Genomic DNA, 20,436 nt, shown 5'->3' with positions numbered 1-20,436 from the left:
GACTTTCCTATTTTCCTCCAACAAGCCCAAGGCTGTAGTTTATGAGAACATAGCTTTCTTGAATATAGCTCCTCATAAGACTGTCTTTATTTCCAGATGTGTTGTCTATGTAGAAAATCCCACGAAAATCTACAAAAAAAAAAAAAAAGCTATTAGAACTGATATGTGAGTTAGGTATGGTTGCAGGACCTAAGATCAATATGCAAAAAAATGGGCTATTTCTATAGTAACAATAAATAATTGGAAGTTGACATTTAAAATACCACTTAATATTAGCATCAAAAAATAAATTATTTAGGGGTAAATCTGACAAAAGACGTGCAAAACCTCTTCCATGAAAATTACAGAACACTGCTGGAAGACACTAAAGAAGACCCACAGAAACAGAAAAGTATACCATGTTCATGGATCTGAAAATGTTAAGATGTCATCGTATCCAAGTTGGTCTACAGATGCAACATACTCAAAATCCCAGTAAGCTTTTTGTGTAGAAATTGATAATCTGATTTGGAAATCCATAAGGAAATGCAAAGAACCTAGAATCAAAACAATTTTGAAAAAGAACATAATTTGAAAATGTCAAAGAACTCAATGTCAAAGCTCCAGTAATCAACACAAGGTAGTATTGGCATCTAGAAAGACAAATAGCTCCATGGAACACAATAGAGAGCCCCAAAATAAATGCACACATTTATGGCCAATTGATTTTGACAAAGGCAGCTCCGTGGAGAAAGGATAGTCTTTTCAACAAATAGTGCTGGAACAATCGAATGGCTGGCTGCAAATAGTCCCTGGGGATGGAAACATGAGTCTTCACTTCTGTCTCATTGTTTTCATGAAATTTTCTGAATAGAATAATTGTTCATTTAGAGATAAATTCCTTTTTTATGGTTGGCCCATCGCTTCAATACTGTCCCTACCCACCCCAGGTCACCTCCTTTCTCCTGAAGGAGGAGCATTGTGTGGCAGCTGGTGAACTTTGCTGTTATTCAGGCTGACTTGCATTCAAGTCCAGCTCTGCCCCTCCCTCCATATGCCATTTTGAGCCCGTTTCTTAATGTCCAGGACCCTCAGTGTTCTTTATGAAACAGAGATAAGGCTAGTGCCTCCTGCACAGGTGTGTGAAGATTGAGCACGCAGGTGCTCCACGAGTCAGGGTTTTCTTCTCCCTTTGCCTTGAAGATCTGGTGTCTATGGAACTAGTTCCTGCCTTCCCTTCCCTGCTTCTTGCTCTGGGACATTTGTGCACACCAGAGTTAAGGGGAGCCTCAGGGTGAAGACACCTCCCAACCTGCAAATCCAGCTCCCTTAGTCTGCCCCTTTTGTTCATCACTGTGGGTGTTTGGTGGGGGAGGGGGCAGAAAGCAGGGAGAAAAAGAGAATGTAATGCCTTCTGCCCACCAAAATATTGAAGAGGGAAGTGGGAGACATCTCCGATCAAGATGGGCCTGATGCCCGGCTCCTTTTAAAGAGGGGATCCTTGGACAGAGACCTATTTGAAGTGATGGTTGAGCTTTGTGTATATTGAGGACAGATTTCAGGCAGGGTGACACCCAGGGCACAGCCTCTATGGTAGAAATGGACTTGACCTTCCTGAGGAATGAACATCTGTGAATCAGGCGTGGCTGGAGTACAGAGGAAGAGGAGTAGCTGCAGTTAGACACCACAGAGTATCACTATTGCCCATTGTGAGAAGCCCCCTCACAATGGGAAGGGAAGCAGGCTCACCAGGCATCCCAGCCCCTGAAGGCCTACTGGTTAGGCCATCCAAAGTTATCTGACTCCTGACAAATGGCAGTCAGTACTGATGGACCCAAAGCACTATCACATCCTGAAGGGACTTCTGGATCATCAAAGAATGATTAAATCAGGTAGAATTCTACCCTGCACATCTACCCTACAGCTGCTGAAGGGAGGTTTGTGGCTAAGAGAATGGGCTCTGAGATCAAACTCTCAGACCTACCTCTTGCCAACTAGGTGCAAGTTACTTGGGAAAGTGACTTTTGTTTGGTGTGCCTCACTTTTCTCACCTGTAAAATGAGTACCTACCTCATAGAATTGTGGTGAAGTTTAAGTGCATGATTATAAGCAACTTGCTTAGAACTGTACCAGGCACATAATAAGTGCTCAAGAAACATTTGCCATTGTGGTAGGCAAAATAATGCCTCCCACTCCCAAAGATGTACATGTCCTAATCTCAGGAGCCATGTTATGTTACATGGCAGGTGGCCATTAAGGTTGCTGACCTCGATTTGGGGAAAACCTGGATCAGCCAGGTGAATCCAATCTGATCATAATTATCTTTACAATGAAAGGGGAGGCAGAGGAGTGTCAGAGTCAGGAAGAGATTTGAAAATGAAACACCACTGGCTTTGAAGGTGGCTCCTGGCCAAGGAATTCGAGGACCTCTAGAAGCTGGAAAAAGCAAGGAAACGATTCTCCTGAAAGCTCCCAGAAACACCCTGATTTTAGCCGAGTGACACCCATTTCAGACTTGTGACTTCAAGAATGATAAGATTATAAATTTGTGTCAAGTCACTAATTTTATGGTAATTTGTTACAGACACAATAGGAAATGAATACAGCCATTGTTACAACTGTAACGAGGATGATGGTCACATAGACTTTCCCTGTGTAGCTTCAGAGAGCTGGGTGGCAATGAACGGGAGGGGGTCCCAGGCAGGCCGAGGCCACGTTCCAGCAGCTGTGGCCCACACCTCCCTAAGGCTCGGCACCCTCTCTGGGGGTCACCTGGCAGAGATATCTGTCAGATGGAGGGGGCACCACTGCCCTGGGACCAGATACATTTGAGGCTGGAAAACCCTTATTTTAGAGTTTTGAAAATTAGTAATAAATGTGTGATATATCCATCAGTATAATCTATGAATCAGAATATTCCTCAGAATACTCTCTTTTCACCATTTACCTTAATAGAAGGTCCTATTTTGAAATGTGATTCATTTGCAATACTTCCTTTGTCATCTCCCCGCCCCCAAAGTGAATTCCCTCTTTTCAAATATTAGTTACCATCTATGGCGCATTGGGCTATCAGTTTACCTTCATTTCTTCTCATTCTCACAAGTTTTGCAAAGTGTGGGTTTTCTCAGATAGAATTTTTGGATTGTTTTTCCTTTGCACAAACTACATTTAGCAATGATGGAAATCATACAAAATGAAATTGGGGGACTTCATCTTTCAAATCCCATCACATTAGCACTAAATTATTTGCATTTTTGTTTCTTTCCAGGCACTGTTCCTCTTTCTCACCAGAATGTACTCAATGAATATAATTTTTTCCATAAAGTAGGCCTTTTCAATGTTATTTTATTATGGATGTGGTAGTAAGAGGGCTTGAAAATATACCAACTTTGGAACCAGAAGGAGCCAGGTTAGAATCGGCAGCGTGCTGGTAAGTGTGTACGTAAGAGCTAGCTTTCCAAAGGATCAAAAAAAAAAAAAAAGTGCCCTGATTTGTAGCATTTGCCAATGTCCGTCGTGTAAATGCTCCCATCACGGCTTATTTTGTGGGCAGGCTATCCAGCATGTCTGTGCTTCGGCTTCCTTTGCTGTAAAACGGATGGAATCCCAAAGCCAGGGCTGTGCCTAGTTCACAGGCCTCTCTAAACTCTAGTGCCCTCCCCTCGTTCAGCAAAGAGAAATCCTCCAGAAAGAACTGTCTGGTACAGCATTTTTCAAACTGAATCATGAATCCTGATTGGGTTGTGAAACCGATTTACTTGTGGGTTGCTGCTACAATTTTTTTTTTTTTTAAAAAGAAAGACAGCAAATAGAAAAGACTAAACAGAACAGAAAAAAAAAAAAAAAAGCCGAGTGCAGCAGACATGGGAAGATTACATGTTATTTCCTGAAATTTTTGTTTCATTCCTACATATGTATGGATGTCTGGACTAGGTCATGAAAAAAGATACTTTTCCTGCTATAGGTCAAAGTCAAAACAGTTTGAGAGCCACTGACTTAGTGAGCCCACCTTTCTAGGTTAGTTTCACTAAGTGTACTTTTCTAGAAAGTGTACTTTTCCCTTATAGAGTTGTGGGGTGAGGGAGAGGCAACTAGTATTTCCTTCTCTGCAGAGGAAATGGGGCTGGGGTACCCAAGGACAGAGCCTGGGTGGCCAGTGTATGTGTGTTTGGTGGGGAGTGAGGGATGGGGAGGACAAGCCAGGGAAGGCCATGATGTCCTTCGTCACCCCCAAGCCCGGGTTGGGCTGCAGGCCGCCCTTGGATCTCCTCGTGAGCACTGCGGGAGGGAGGTAACCTTGCTGGAGGGAGGAGAGGAGGAAGCTGCACAGGAAATCCTGGCTGCAAGCTCACCGCTGCTGGAACCCACCGCAGCAGCTACCAGACACCGACAGTAGCGCCATTAGATAAAAATAGCCCCTGGGGTCTGCAGCCCTGCTGTGCAGGGGCAGGGGCACGCTGTCTGGAGGGCCGAAAGGTCACCAGGCTACAGCTCGGTTGTACTGCTTGGTGCTGTGCTATGCCTTGATTTCCTGATTGCTAATTAGAGGGCAGTGCTCCAGGTGAAGGTCGTTTGGGCTGGTGCCAGGAATGAGGCCCCTTGCCCCCAGGGTCTCTACTCCCCTGCTCTCTTGCACAGGGTGATAGGAAAATGCATTCATGCTAAGACCTTAAGTTCTGAATGTACCATCCAGGTGGGCTTTCATCTTAAAAGACAGCGTCCCAGGAGGACCTACCCAAAGCTTATCTCACAGGACGTGGGGGGACGTTCAGGACATCGTGGGGTCAGGGACTTCCCTGGGAGCCCTTCAAGACTCTCCCTTGGCTATGGCCAGATCAGACCCTGGGCTGAACCCAAAGCACCTCCAGCTCTTCCCCAAAGACCCTCTCTAGGCTGAAGAGACAGGCTTCCTGGGTCCCCACAGTGCCCAAATTCTGCAGGCTGTCCCTCCTCCAGCACGCTGGGGAATGGAGGGAGGAGGCGAGGGTCACACCAAATGTTATTTTATGACAACAAAATTTATTGAGGATCAGTAGCCAGCTCTGGAACACAGACACTGGTCTCCCCTGTTTGCTTCTAGCCTCACAGTTTGCCGGCTAATAATCTGGTATTAGCCACTTCTCAGCTTCCCTGCCCGTCCCAGAAGCACCTACCTCCCTCAAAGACTGGCAGGAGTCACAAGAACACTGTGCCCTCAGTTTGCCATACACACATCTGACCTTTTCATTCACTTACACGGGACAGAATTTGAGTGTGTGTAAGTTTGAATGGGACAAAAATTACATCTATAGTTTCATTAAACACTAAGTGAAAGTTAGCATTCCCTGCTATTAGGAAATAGGCAACAAAACACAGTAGTGTCAGCAGCACCTGTGGTTGTCACCTGCAGCACCTGTGATTGTCATAGCAGCAATCACACGGATTTTTGTTCTCCCACCACGCCTGTGGCAGGTACCATGGATTACCGTCTATAGTCAAGGCTACCTCAGCATCACACGTGAGGCTGCATCGAGTTAGGTAAAGCATTAATAAAGGAGGATCCTTATGACTATCACAAATGGTTTTTTTAAAAAAATCTTTTGATAGCTATATCATAGCCTAATTGGTTTTCTTTGCAACTCTCTGCATTTTACTGTATTCATTTAAAGCATTGTTCTACCAGAGGATTAAAACTTCTTCAAGTTGCAGGAAAGGATTGGTAGCACAAAAAAAGATTAAGAACCTCCTGAGGCACTGGCGCTGGGGCCTGAGCAGAGCTGGCAAGGAATGTGCAAAAGCAACGAGGCCCTACCCATACCCCAGGGGCTCGAAACCAAGAGAAATCCCATAAGCAAAGGAACAACTGCAGACTGACCTGGTGGGTGTTGTGAAGGCGGAGCTTCTGTAGACAGAAGGCGCACTTGTGGAATGCTTGGGAAGGCTGCAGAGCAGGAAGCCACTACCTCATCTCAGACTCTCGCTGGTTCACAGCCACTTCTGGCTTATGAGGCGAGAGCCCATCTACCTAACCCATCCTGGGCTCCTCCTCAACATCTCAGGGCCCTGGGTGGGATGGCTTCTTTCTGGGCCTGCTCCACTGGCCTCAACCCCTGGCCTGGGAACCATCCCCACTGCCTCTGCCTGAGACGTTTCCAGGACTGTAGGTTCTAAAACCAGGAGTATGGTGGTTGATCACCCTATTTGGGTGTCCTTCCCCTCCCCCCTCTTTCACCTAGGACTGATTCAACTGCCTGGAATTTGGGTCAACTTATTCCCATAAGCACCTTCTCTGTCTCTTTGTCCATCTCTGTGTGGACCTGTTTCTTTGGGTCTCTCTCTGGCTCTCACTGTCTCCCCATCTACCCTACTTCCTAAGCTATCCAAAGTCCCCAGCTCCTGCTGTCAAGTGACTTGAAATTTTCATTTCCCTGTGTGCCTGTAAAGCACTACTAGCTCTTTGTTTTTAATTGAAGCATAAAGTGCTCAATTCCCATGTGAATAGTCAGTGAAGGTTTATACACCCATAAAACCACTACCCAGGTCTAGACAGAGAATGTTATCACACCCCGGAAGGCTTCCAAGTGTGGCTGCACTGTCAACTACTCCTCCACAGAGTGGCCACTAGTGTGACCCCCACCACCTTCATGTAAATGGGATCCAGCCCTCTGTACCACTTAGGAGCACCCCTGCCCTGCCCTGCCCTGCCCTGCCCTGCCCTGCCCTGTGGGGAGCAGCTGATGGCCCCACTGTGTTCTGCCTGGCTGGGGGGAGCCACATCAGCAGGATCAGGAGACAGGGCTGGACAGAGGATGTAGGGAAACATGAGACCTCATGGCTGGAGGGAACAAATGCCTCATTTTCAAATGAGGACTTCTGGACTCCCGGACTCATCAGAGAGGGACAGTTCACCAACTTGCTTTTTTATTGGACCAGCAGTAACCAGGCTCAGGAAAACAGCCCATTCAAGGAGGCAGAATTGGGATTAGAATACAGGATCCCAGGGCAATGCCCTCCCTTTAAACCTTGCCGTCTCCTTTGGGCAAAAGCCAGGGCCAACTCCTGCTGGCTGGGAGGTTTTTGCCTGGGGAAAGGGCAAGCAGGCATCCTGTGTTTCCAATGCTTCTCCCCGGCCCAGGTGCCCCTCGCGCCTGAAACTGCAGGGCTGCAGAGCTGTGTTTCTCAAGGCTTGCTGCACATCAGAATCATGGGGGGGCTTAAAAAATCCTCAAAGCCCAGGCCTTACCAGCCCAGACTGATGAAATCAATGTCGCTAAGAGTGAGATGCAGGCGCCAGGATTTTTTAAAAACTTCTCAGGCAGTTCCAATGTTCTCAGCCACGTTTTACAGCAGAAGCACTTCTCAAAGTTTACATGTGAATCTTTTGGGGCTCTCTCTTGTTACAAATGCAGATTTTATTCCAGCAGGTGCAGAGTGGGGCCTGATATCCTGCATTTCTAACAAGCTTCAGGGAAGCCAATGCCACTGGTGAAATCCAGGAAACAGACCTTGAGGAGCAAAGACCATAGAGGACCATTCTGCCCCATTCTGTCTGCCTCCCAGTTCTTCTTCGTATAAATGTGTCTGGCAGTGGTTCATTTTTCTGTTTGGCCCTTAAACATAAGGCTCACCCATCCACCCAAATAATTACATACTTAACGGCCTTTCTCAGGAAAGGGTACAATAATTTACCACGTGATTTCTATGTGCCAGATATCATCGTCAACACCGTTGAGGATAGAGAAATAAAGAGGTTAAAAATATGACAGACGACATCAAGGACAGACGTACAGAGCAGAAATGGAATATTTAATGCCATCCATTGGGGCTTCCAAAGGAGATGAGAAGGAAAATAAAGGGATATGATATTCAACAGGAAGATGGATGAGAATTTGTCATAAATGATTAAAAGCAACATTCCACAGATGCTTTTAATCTGCTAAATCTCCCCCCAAAAATAGAGAAACAGACATCTGGACACAACAAATTAAAATATAGAAAACCGAAGACAAAAAGCAAATCTTAAAAGCAGCCAGAAAGCAAAAGACCATGAACTTCGGTGGAATTAATATTAAAGTGACTTCTGGACCCCCTCCCCCATGAAAAATACTCTGAAGCGTGATAGCCCCATTTTAATAAGGAGAAACGGTCACTCAGAGGCCCACAGCACTGCTGGTAGTTTCCACTCCCAGGCACCCAGGCTCTCTTGACTAAATCACCTGTCCCTCCCTACCCGTCCATTTAAAATATGTGAGTATTAAGCTTTTGGATCTAATTAAAACTTGACCATGAAGGTCCCCTGATGCCGTGCCTGGCCCAGTCAAACCTTCACCAAAACTTCCTAAAGGCTCCTTCCACCCTCACTGCTGTTCCTGCTGAGCTCAGCCAGGCCCCACTGCCCCAGCCCAGGGCAACGGCGGGACTTCTCACCTGGAGCTTTAAAGAGAACCATGGGGCTAGAATGCCCTTAAATAGCATAGCCCCCCTCCAAAACACCCCAGTTCCAGCTCGCCCCTCCATCCTTTACCCAACACCACCAGGTAAACTAAGGCGATGGGACCCTGGCCTAATGGTCCCCCAACAGTCTTGCCACCAAAGAGAATTCCTCTCTAGAGGTAGGGGTCATGTGTTCTGGCATTGTGATAGCAATTTAAGGATTGTCCCTTAAATTGTCCCTCAATTATCCCTTCTCCTAGGGCAGGACGGACAACAGTGACAGCAGTGAAAGCCAGCAGGATTCCCCAGCTAGTCTTGCCCATTGTCATCTCTTAGCTGGCCTGGTAACCAGTGATCGGTGATGAGCAGGTTCTCTTGGGAAGCCTGTGTCTCTGTGGTCGGTGGCAGGAACTATGGGACAGCTACTTCATGAACTCTCTGGAAGATGTGACCAAACTGTCACAGCTGGGCATATGGGACCATCATGGGCCAGCAAGGCCAGCTAGCAGCTGGGGGGTGGCCTTGTGTGGTGGCAGGAGGATGGACTTTAGAGTGAGACAGACCTAGGTTCAAATCCCGGTTGCCCCAGCACTCACTATCTGGCCCTGTGACTTAATTCTCTGTTTTAATTGCCTTGTCTGTAATTGGGAGAAAGATAAGAGTAATTACTGTACAGATCAGTCATATACAATGTCTGACATCTAGTATGCATCAGGTTGAACCAATTCTCTACAGCTGTGAGGGTTACATGAAATGATGCATGTGGAAGGGGTCAGTTAGCTGAGCTCCCAGCTCACAGAGGGTGCTCACCAAATGTTCTCTGTCTTCTGTCCCTTTCTTGAGGACCATCTCTCTGATGCAGAACAAGCCATCTCTCTGCTCTTTGTTCATCCCAGGTAACAAAGGAGTGGGGGTGGAGCTGGAGGTCAGGCCTGAGATTACAAGCTTCCACCCCCTCCTCAAAGGCCCCCCTTCCTGGAGAGCCTCCTTTGACCATTTGCAGCCTGCACCTTTGCTAGAATTCCTGGGACTAAGAAGCTTCCAACCTGAGGCTTGGAGTGGTTATCTTAGGTGTTGGGGCAGGGGGGGGAAGAGAAGAACGCTGGTCTGTGGCCTGGTTCACGATGGCCCCAGCTCATAAACTGCCGTGGGTAATCACTGTTTATCAACTCTACTCGTTGGAAAAAATGACTACAATTACATTTTACACATCAACAAAAAGGAAAAACTGAAAGCCCCACTGGAATGTCTGAGTCACTCTTCAGAGCCTCTAAATTACCCATTCGTTCCTTATGACCCTTCTCCGTGCCGCCTCCTGTGCAGGAGGAAAGTGAGGGCCCTGCAAGCTGGCTTTTGCCTGTTGCTTGCCAGCCTGGCCCAAAGTCCCTGTGGATCCCTCAAGAGCTGTTTGGAGGCTTAAAATAGATGGTAAAGAGTTACTAAAGGGATCACAGGGGCGAGGAGGGTCATTCTTGGACCTGCTCAGTACTCTGGGGTGACTTGGGTGTGTCATTCACACCCAGGTACAAAAGCTGGGAGGCATCATGTCAACTAGGAGACTCACTGTCACTGAGGGCCAGTGTTTGTGCCAAGATGTAAACCTTTCTTGTTTAAAAACCAATGGCTTCACTTAGGAGCATTGTACCTCTTCTGCCTCCAGGTGTGTGCCACCTAACACAGCATCTGAAACAATCCTCAGGCCCCCTAACAACTGGGTATAGGTTAAACACTGATCTCTACAATCACACTTTAAATTCACAGAAACAGTGGTATTAAGAGCATTTGGGGGGTCACAGCCCTTTGAGAATCTCATGCAAGCTATGGTACAGACTTTCTCCCCATAAGTACTACGTATTGCTTACCAAGGGGATTCACAAGTTCCCCTGAGAGGCAGGGTTTTCCTGGAACCCAAACTGAACCAGACAGACTTACCTGAAAAAACCCCTGCAGTGATTTTGTTGTGAAGTGTCCTTCTGTCCTGGGAATCCCTCTCCCACCTCACCCCTTTTGTGTGTTTTCTAAGACTTCACCTGGGCAAGTAGGGTTTGCTTGTATTGTTGGAAGAGGAGCAGCTCTGATGCTGACGCCTATGGGCCCCCGTCCCGGGTCTTGACGCCCCCGCCTCTCTCCTTTCAGCTCATTCAGATACCAGGACATTCTTTCAAACCAGGAAATTAGGTCAGGTCAATCTCGGCACAAAGTGCCCACTGTCAGGACTGGTGGGCAGCCTGGCCTCTCGTGGGTCACTCCTTGTGCCTCCAACACTGGGGCTATCTCTCAGCCAAGCCCATGATACCTGGTCCCCCAAAGGGAACGGTACTGAAGGACAAGGTAAGACAGGTTTCCAGGATGAAAGCGCACACTATGATACTCAGTACTTCCAGATTCTTGGCTGTTGTCCATTCATTCTTAGGCTTGGTCATTGAATCTGTGGGCTGCAGTGGGCGGTGAGCAACAGGTCTGGGCTGGAGAAGGCTGTTTACAAGGCAGTTTTATGCCCGCCTGTCTGTCTGAACTTTGGACCACTTGTCTACCACAGCAGTACAGTAATTATCAATAATGATAATAATGATTTCTTACATTTGACATTTTTCCCTGTGTAAAGTGCTTATGCATATATTTCTATTGTAAAGTATACATGAAATGTACCATTTTAACTGTGGTTAAGTGTCCAATTCAGTGGCATTAAGCACACTTGTAATTTTGTGCAGCATCATCACTATCCATTTCCAGAACTTTTTCATCATCCCAGCCAGGAACCCTGAACTACTTTGTCTCGATGAATTAGCCTATTCTAGGTGCTTCATGTAAGTGGAATCATCTAACATGTGTCCTTTTGTGTACAGTTTATTTTCATTAGCAAAAGTGTTTTCAGATTCATCCGTGTTGCAGAATGTCATTACTTTTTGTGGTTGAACAATACTCCACTGTATGCCTATAGCACTGCATTTTGTCTGTGCATCGTTGATGGGCATTTGGGTTGTTTCCAGTGCTTGGCTATTGTGAACGGTGATGTTATGGATACGGGTGTGCAACTATCTGTTTGAGTTCCTGCTTTCACTTGTTTTGGGCATTACCTAGGAGTGGGATTTCTGGATCATATGGTGATTTTGTTACATTCCCCTATTTATATTGCAATGAACAACTCTTACTTGATTACAACCAGTTAAACATGAGGATGCTGAAGCTCAGAGAAGCGAAGAAAGTGAAATCACCCAATGGAGTTGCTAATTTAGGGACTGCCAATATTCCTGGGCCCAGGGCTGGGGCTAGTGCTGCGAGGCATCTAGGGTGCAAAATTTAGGACCCACTCTCAGGTTTGTGTGACTCCCTCGCGAGTGCCAACTGAGCTGTTAGGCACAGTACCTACAGTGCTTGGGGCCCAGGACAATTTGGGGAGCCGTGAAAAGGTTTTAATGTTTTTTAAAATCAGAAGAACAAAGTGAATATAATCTGGCTTGGGTTTTATTGGTCTTTATGTCAATGCAATTTAAAAATGTAAATTTTAATATTTTTTTTTAAGGAGGAAGGGATCCACAAAGGCAAAAAGTGCCTAGGGCCTGAAAGTTGGCAGGGCTCCTGCTCTGAAAGTGAGCTTCTCATTGAGAGCTTGGGATTTAAGGCGGCTTTCACTTTCAGGTTCCTGCAATGACACACCTTGTACTGTCACTAACCCCAGAGTGGGTGCCTCCTTAAATTTTGTATTCTTAGCACCTGGCTTGCCGCAACCCAGGCTTGACCTGGCCGCTCCCAGTGCTCTGGGAAAGAGTTCCTCATTTGGTAGCACTCTTTGTGTTACTCAGGGAAGGAGTCTGTCTGAGGGAAGCCCGGTTCCGTCTTGAAAGGCTAGGTGTTTGCTCTCCAGGTGTCACTGCGGGGGCCACTGTGGACCCACCGCCATGGCCCTCACTCATGACACTCACACCACCTGTTCCATTTCATAGAGTTTGTCACACCTCTAATTATTTTTATTTTACGTAGAAAGTCTCTACTTGTATTCTTTCCCAACCCATTAGCTAATTCTGTCAGTGCATAAGGACCAGAAAAGATTACCTCTCTAAAGCTCTGCCTTTGGGCTCTTAATCTTCCTTATTTTTTCATTCCGCACCCCCCACTTCCCAAGGCAGTCATTTTACACTTCTCCAGGAAGCAGGCATTTGGGAAGATGAGATATTTTACTTATTAATTAGTTCATCCAGCAAATCTTCACTGAGCACCTACTGTATGTGTAAGCACCGGGGATACAAAAGTGAACGAAACAGTAGAAAATCCCTGCCTCTGTGGAGCTTACATTCTAGAAGGAGGAGCTGAACAATAGAATAAATAAATAACCAAATCCACAGATGGCCTGATGGTGATGTGTAATGGAGAAAAATGGAGTGGGGATAAGGAATGCCTAGAGCAGCTAGGGGTGCTGTTTTAGATTGGGTGGTCACAAAAGGTTGCACAGGGACGGGATCATTTGAGGAAGGAGCTAGAGAGTGTGCAGAAAGGAGCCATGGGGTTTCTGGGAAGTGCATTCCAGAGAGAGAAAAGTGCAAGTGCAAAGGCCCTGAGGCCAGGACTGTGCCTGGCCAGGTGAGTCGCTCTTGTGTCCCTGGTTGTTTATTCTTGTGTTTAGCATCAAATAGTCTCTTCTACTTTCTGTTGAGGCTGCCAGTTCTCAGGTGCCAGCTCATGGTAACCTACTCCCTTTTCCAGGAGTCACAGGGGTGGCGGTTGTGTTTGCTCTTCCTCAGTGTATCAGGTCCTGTTTTCTAGGAGGTTTTGCTAATGGTCTGTTTTCAGGTAGAGCTGGGGTGTGGCCTCTCCAGCCGTGGGGTGGTCCCATTCACACTCCCCCCTCACATATAAACACAGGAGCAGAGAAAACGGTGATGATATGGTGAAGCAGATGTTCAGAAAGGAGGAAGGCAAGCCTGACATGGAGACAAACACAGGCAGAGAGAGAGGCCAGAGAGACTGACTCAAAGATGGCCTGGGGGGTGGGGTGTCAGGAGAGAGACCAACTTTGGGGTTCCAGCAGCTTCAGGTTCCTGTCCCTCCCAGGAGAGGCCCCACTGGGTTCCAACCCTCGGATTTCACCAGCTATCCCTGGGTCACCTGTCCCTTTGTTTCTCCAAAGCGAGTTCCAGAGCCCCGCTTCTGGGACTCTTCTCCTTCTTGCTGCCCCCTTTACAGACTAGAAAGCACTCTCTTTGGCCATCCTGGAGGAGTGGGACCTTCCAAGTCTGCACCCTGCTGACGTAGGCACCATGGTGAAACAGATGCCCCGAGTTCACCCTCCAGCTCGGCCATGTTACCAGCCACGTAAACTTGAACAAGTCACCTGAATTCCCTGAGCCTCTCTTCACTTCTAACTTGGAGGTGGAGGCTGTAACCAACCCCCACGCTGCCTGTCTCTCCACGCTGCTGTGAAATTACTTCAGAACATATATGGACATGTTCTCCAGTTCTCAAATGCTATATAAATGCAAGTGGTTATGACCCTGCCCCAGACTGTTTCTCCCAGCCTCCAACCACAAGCTCATGACTTAGCTGGCTCGCTGGCCCAGTGCCCCGTCGCTCTGCTCTGCGGCTGAGCCTCCACCTCGGTTCCACCCAGCCTGGGTTCCACCCAGCAGCTCTCTCCTTCCTGTTTCCTCCTCCTCTTACCTTTTGAGTTTTCCTATTGAGTTGGTTACTCTGAATCAGCCCACCCTTCAATGGCTTCTCAAAAATCTGCATTTTTTCCCTAAAGCTCCTTTGCTCTATGAAAGTCCCCACCTTCTCTGAACAACTGGGCCCATCTACAGCCCCACCTAGCCTCTCGGGAGGCTCTCCAATCCCCAGGCATCATCATGTTACAATGACAAAAACAGCTTCCCCCTCACATTGGGGAGATGTCTCCCAATGTTTAAAATAACCCAAGACCCCAGCCCAGCTCCTCATCAGGGGCAGCCCCTTAGGCCACAACCAGGAAGGCTGGCTGGGAAACCTGTAACATTGCTCAGCTGTCTCTTAAACACATTTTTCCTGCCAATAGCTGCTCTCCATCTCTGGTATAATTCCCGTCCTCTCTTGAGACTATTGCCATGGCCTCTGACTCTTCTACTCAACCCTCATTTCTTTCCCTAACCAGGCCATTGTCCTCCCTGCCCCACAGTAAGCCTTTTAAAAACCAATTGCCACCCTCCTGCCTATAATCGCCCATGACTCCAAAGAGTCTGAAGGGTGAAACTCCAATCCCTTAGTTTGGATCTATGGCCCTTTGCCACCTGACCAAAGCCCTTCCTCAGCCTTGTCTCCTACAATGCATCCTCCAAATAAACATTCTTCAGACCTCATCTTTTTGACCTCAGGAACATTGAAATGTTGACTGCTTTGGGTTTCAAGACTCTCCCCAGCTTCTTGTTTATGGATTCCGTTGCCAACTCCTCTCTCCTTTACTCAACATCCAATGCGGGAGCACCTCAGGTATGGTCCTAGGCCCTCTCCTCTCCTCCCACCCCGCACACTGTCCTTTTGCAAGGCAACCCCAGCCATGTCTCAGACATTATCTCTACGTCCATGACACTCAAATTTGCACCCCTAGCCCAGCCTTCTGAGTTTCAGGTGTATGTGTCCAACTGCCCGCTGGCCGCTGAGATGGCTTGTAAGTGCCTTACACTCAATGTGTCCAAACTTGAACTTATGTTATAAGCCCCGCAATTGGTTTTCTCCAATGTCTTATTTCTCAGAATTGCCCAAACCAAAAATCTGGCCGTTCTTCTCATTTACTACTACCTATTCTGCTTCCTAAAAGTACCCATCATTGCTCTCCATCACCATGAGGCCAAGCTACCACCTTCTATCACCTGGAGTAGAGCGATATTCTTTTTGTTCTTCTTCTTCTTTTTTTTGAGGCACGTCTTTCTAACTCAAGGTTCCTCAACCCCAGGTATAGATTCAAGTCACCTTCAGAAATTTTAAAAATCACTAATGCCCAAGCTTCGATCCAGACCAGGTAAAAACATCTCTCGGAGTAGGCCCCAATCATCCTTATTCAAAACTCCCCGGTCAGTTCCTACTGGGAAACTCACTGATCTGACCGGTCTCCCCACACCTGTTACTGCTCCTCTCCATTTTCCGCATGGCAGCCAGAGGGGTCTTTTGCATAGTGCAACTCTGAACACCTCACTTCTCTTGCATTTAGGATCAAGATCAAAGCCTCCTGGTCCCATACCATCTCACTCCGCCTGCCTCCTGCACACCTGAGTGCCCTATCTGTTCTGGAATACATTCTGGTACTCTGGACCCTACGCTCCTTCTACTTTAGGACCGTCACACATGCTGCTCCCTCTTCCTGGAATGCTTTGGCTGACTAATCCCACTCATCCTTCGAGAATCAGCTTAACTGGCTCTTCCTCAGGGAGGCCTTTCTTGATTCCCAGATCAAAAGAGCCCTGCTCTTACCACACTCCTGCTCCTGTAGCTTCCTCTTCCTCTCGGCACAGGCTTGGCACAATTGGAAATAGGGTCATCTGTGTGATTTCTGTTTGTTTATTTTCATTTTTCCACCAGAATGAGAGAAGAAGGATTGTATCTGCCTTGTTATTTCTGCATCCTGGTACCTAATCCAATAATCTGGAACCCAGTAGGTTTTTAATAAAATTTTACAGAATAATAATAATAATAAACAAACACATGTTCCTTCATACCCCCCAGATTTTTCCACCTGCCTGGAATGCCCCAGCCCTGTCCACAGCCTCTGCACTTTTCCTCCTAGAAAATGCCTGCTTATCCCTCATGATGTGGTTTTGAAAGCCCATCTCCACAATTCCTTCCTGGTGCCCGCAGGCGGAAATGAGTTTCCTCCTCCTCTGTGAGCTGATAGTCTGTTCCTTCCTGTGGTATTTTAGTTACTTGCTATGGACCTTCTTCCTGCTGCAGCTCGACTCTACGACCACGTCCCTTTCTTCTAGTGTTGATAACTCACTTGCTGGATGATTGAACAAATAAATGAGTGAATGTGGGCATATTAACTAACTGTAACTCAAAGTCATGAGTGTACATCCGAGTTGCCCCATAACATATGTGCTAAACTTGGACGACACTGAAGTTCTTGCACTGTGTCCCGTCTGGCCAGAGCTTGGGGATTTTCCTCTGGTGCTTCTCTAGACAAGTCTGGAGCGAGTCTTTGATGCAGGCTACTGGGTGGGCTTCTAGAGTGGGGCGGGCCATGGGAGTCTCTGCTCCTGAGGGGTGGGAAGGGGACATGCAGTCCCAGCCCCACCCCTCCCCCAATGCTGGTGAGCTGTTTTCCTAGGAGAGCCTGATTCTGCTTTAGGCCCCAACTTGGAACCACTGAGGTGTTCAAAGCCAGCAGGCCTTAGTTCCAGACTGAGGATGGCAGGTAGAGACCAAGGCCAAGGTGGAGTGAGGTGAGGGTCTGCATGAAGGATGAGGAAATGAAGAGATGCTTCATAACCAGGCTCCTAAAAAGGGAGTTCCTGGTACTTTCCAGCAGCTGCTCCCTCCTGCCCAGGACACCCCTCCCAAGGAAGAGCCTATGCACCCTCAGAAGGAACACAGGGTATGCGTGGGTCCTAGGTGGGCAGCTGGGTGGGAGGCTCACCGTGTTGGTTCACGTCTGCTGACCAAGTGGAGAGAAGCAGAAGCAGGGCCTGGGGGTGGGGGCAGGGGAAGTCCTCTGGGGAAATGCAGCTGAGCGGTCCCCCCAACCCCAGCACAGCCTGAATTATAAGGGTGACATGGGGGCGGAGAATGACCTTTGGAAAAAGACCACTGGTCGTGTGTTAGGAACAGTGCCGGAAAGTAGGCAAGAGGCAGCTTTTCCAGGTCACAGCAAGGTGGACATTGCAGATGATAATGGTAATAGCAGAAGCCAATGTTTATGGACATTTCCAAAGTACCAGGCCCAGCACTTTACACAGATTGTCCTATTTAACAACCTACCCATCCTCTCCTGTTTTCTGAGAACCCTCTGCAGGTGCTGGATGCGGGGCTAAAGTGTACAAGGCAGCTGGGGTGCACCACCTCGACCCTCTGAACCTCACTGTTTCTGGGGCCCTGGGCTGCCCATTGTGCTCCAGCTGCTTCTCAGGCGAAAAGCTCAGCAGCAACTCTGGCCAACTTCCAGTGGGCACAATCTTGCAATCCCCTCCCCTCGTACCCACAGAGCATACCTCTCCTTCCTCCCTTGGGTTTCTCTTTCCTCTGAGGTGTGAGATGCCACTAATGGGCCTCCATGCACAACCCCAAAGGGTAAGGTTGGGCAGACCTTTGACCAATGGGGACAGGAGACAGTGGACATGTTCTCCCCGCTTCCTCCTCCCTGAATGCGCTGTGTTGAGACTGATGGCTCCATACACCTGTTGGAAGATGGTCCCCTAATATCAAGCAATCAGTTTGTTCAATGTAAGTGGGGCCAGCTCAGTAGCAAACCGCATGTTGGTTCTCCAGGCTTCCTGCCTCGCCTCCCTCCTTTTCATTTGCTCTTGCTTCACCAAAATGCACCCCCTAAAAAAGCAGTAGCATATCAGTATATGCCTGTAGCTCTGCTTTCTGGGGCACCCAGGCTAAGGCAGGGTAGTGGGGAAACAGGTATGAATGCGAATCAGTTATGCTAAGGAAAAAAATAAAGATCTGCAGAGAATTCCAGGCTGAAATTGGTGGGCTTTGTGCTGTGATGAGTGGGAGCGGTGATTTGCAGGAAGATCACTCTCGTGGGCGGGTGGAGGGGAGAAGTGAGAAAATGGAGACTGAAGCCACGAGTCTGGCCAGTGGCTGTGCCACTGGTCTGGGAAGAGCGACTTTGGGGCACATAGCTGTCAGCTGGACTGTGGATGACTGCTCTATTCTGGAACAAAGAATAGGAGAGGGAAAGAAATGAGGCCCCAGCTGTGGAGCCTCACCTGTCCTTGACCTACATATTCCTGCCATCTGGTCATGTCTGGGAGAGTTATGTCTGGGGCCCCCGATCCTCTTGGGCCCCACTGTCATTCACCTGTAAGAAGATGTCCACGCTAGTCAAACGTAGGGAGTTATGGGCCGGCACCTCTGATGCGAAACCCTCAAATCCAGTTCCGGGAAAACATTGCCAAAAACGACTACACACTTCACAAGTGCTGCTCTGAGACCTGAGCTCGTTGGCCCCCTGGGACAGGACAGTCTTAGGCCTTTGTTCCTCCTCAAAGGAAGGACTTTCCTAGGGAACCGTCCATTAGTCTGGGCCGGGTAGAGCTTCCTTTGTCCAACCCTGCCCTAGTGGCCTTGACTTCATCCCTCAGGTGGCTGGCTGTCCTGCTTCCCACTGTCTGACCCTATCACGTGCTCACCAACAAGCACCATGGAGGCTCACTTTCCAGTCGTGATGGTTGCCATTGACACAAGGTAATCACCAGCAGCGTTGGCAGGGAGTTCCAGGGAACTAGAGTCTGGCTTTGTGTGCATGGCCAGGATTTGCTGGAGGAAGGGCTATTTCAGTATGAATGAAGTAGGCCAAAGTGCACTCGGCTGGACCTGCGCTCACATCCCAGACCTGAGGAAAATGGAAAGTCTCTACCCGAGGGAAGGCCCAGCACTCCCAACTTGTGGGCCTGCGTCACCCAACAGCACAAAAAGTTTCGTCTATAGGAAACACTGGCAGCACTGCAGTGACTCACGGGGGGCCCTGTGCTGTAGTCAGCTCCCACGTCTCCCCCTGGCATGGGGGCCATGCTGACCCGGCACCTCTTCCATTCCCTCCACCTGCAGCTCTCTCTGTGGGCACTTTTCTAGCACACGGCCGTGCTGGAGCATGAAGACCTAATCAGTCTTTCTCCCAGACACCTTCTGTCCTCCCCTTTCTCCAGTGTCTGCCCTCGCAAGGCCAGGTCACCCTGGCTGTTGGGGACTGCTCACGCCCCTGTCTACAGCAGTTCCTAGAGGCGAGAGAGTCAGCCTGCCCAGGGAGAGAAGGTGTGGGGCGGCATCTTGCTTTGTTCCAGCCTCCCCAGTCCCTGCAATGTGGGGCTGCAATTGTTCCTATAGGTTATTAGGCTGCTTAAAAGCGTCCTACAGCTGTCCGATGCTTTGTCGTCATTCTTCAGTCCCAGTGTCTATTGTTATGCCCGTCCATACGTTTTTCATCTTGGACATTGTCAGGTCTTTTGTTCCTGGAAGTTTGATTTGAGTCTTTTTTTTTTTAAAGCATCTTTTGTGTTTCTCCTAATAGTTTTGTGCTTTCCTCTGTCTTGAACATATTTACAATAACTATTTAAAAAATGTTTTTGTCTGTTATTTTTTATTATCTGTGTTATTTCTGCATCTGTTTCTATTGATTGATTTTTCTCATTAAGGATTTTATTTTCCTGGTTCTTTGACACCTGATGATTTTTTATTGAATGCCAGATAATGTGAATTTTACATTGTTGATGCTGATTTTTTTCTTTAAATACTTTGAGCTTTATTTTGGGCCTTAATTAAGTTACCTGAAGTAGTCTGATGTTTTGAGACTTGCTTTGAAGCTTTTTAGGCAGGAGCAAAATAACCTTCAGTGTAGGGCCATTTTTTCCATCATTGGGACAGGCAGTGATTTGTTGGGTTTTTCCCCCCACTTATCCCTCTTTTATTTTTTTTTAATAGTTGTTCAATTACAGTTCTCTGCCTTTCCCCCCCACCCCAGCCCAACCCCCAGCCTCCCTCTCCACCTCCCTCCCATTTCCACCCCCCCTCACCCTGTTATTGTCCATGTGTCCTTTTTCTTTGTTCCTACAAACCTTTTACCCTTTTCCCCCGAAATTCCCTCCCCTCTCCCCTCTGGTCACTGTCAGCCTGTTCTCAATTTCAGTGTCTTTGGTTATATTTTGCTTGTTTGTTTGTTTCGTTGATTAGGTTCCTGTTAAAGGTGAGATCATATGGTATTTGTCTTTCACCACGTGGCTTATTTCGCTTAGCCTAATGCTTCGGGACAGGCAGTGATTTGTAAGCCAGAGAGGGACATGACAGGATTTGTGTTTAGGAAAACTTCTCTGGCAGCCCGAAGACAATAGAAGGGAAAGGATGGGACGGACAGAGAGAGGC

Source organism: Desmodus rotundus, chromosome 5, assembly GCF_022682495.2.
Source record: "Desmodus rotundus isolate HL8 chromosome 5, HLdesRot8A.1, whole genome shotgun sequence".
NCBI lineage: Eukaryota > Metazoa > Chordata > Mammalia > Chiroptera > Phyllostomidae > Desmodus > Desmodus rotundus.
The sequence above is the reverse complement of the archived record's forward strand: the minus strand, read 5'-3'. Positions refer to the sequence as shown.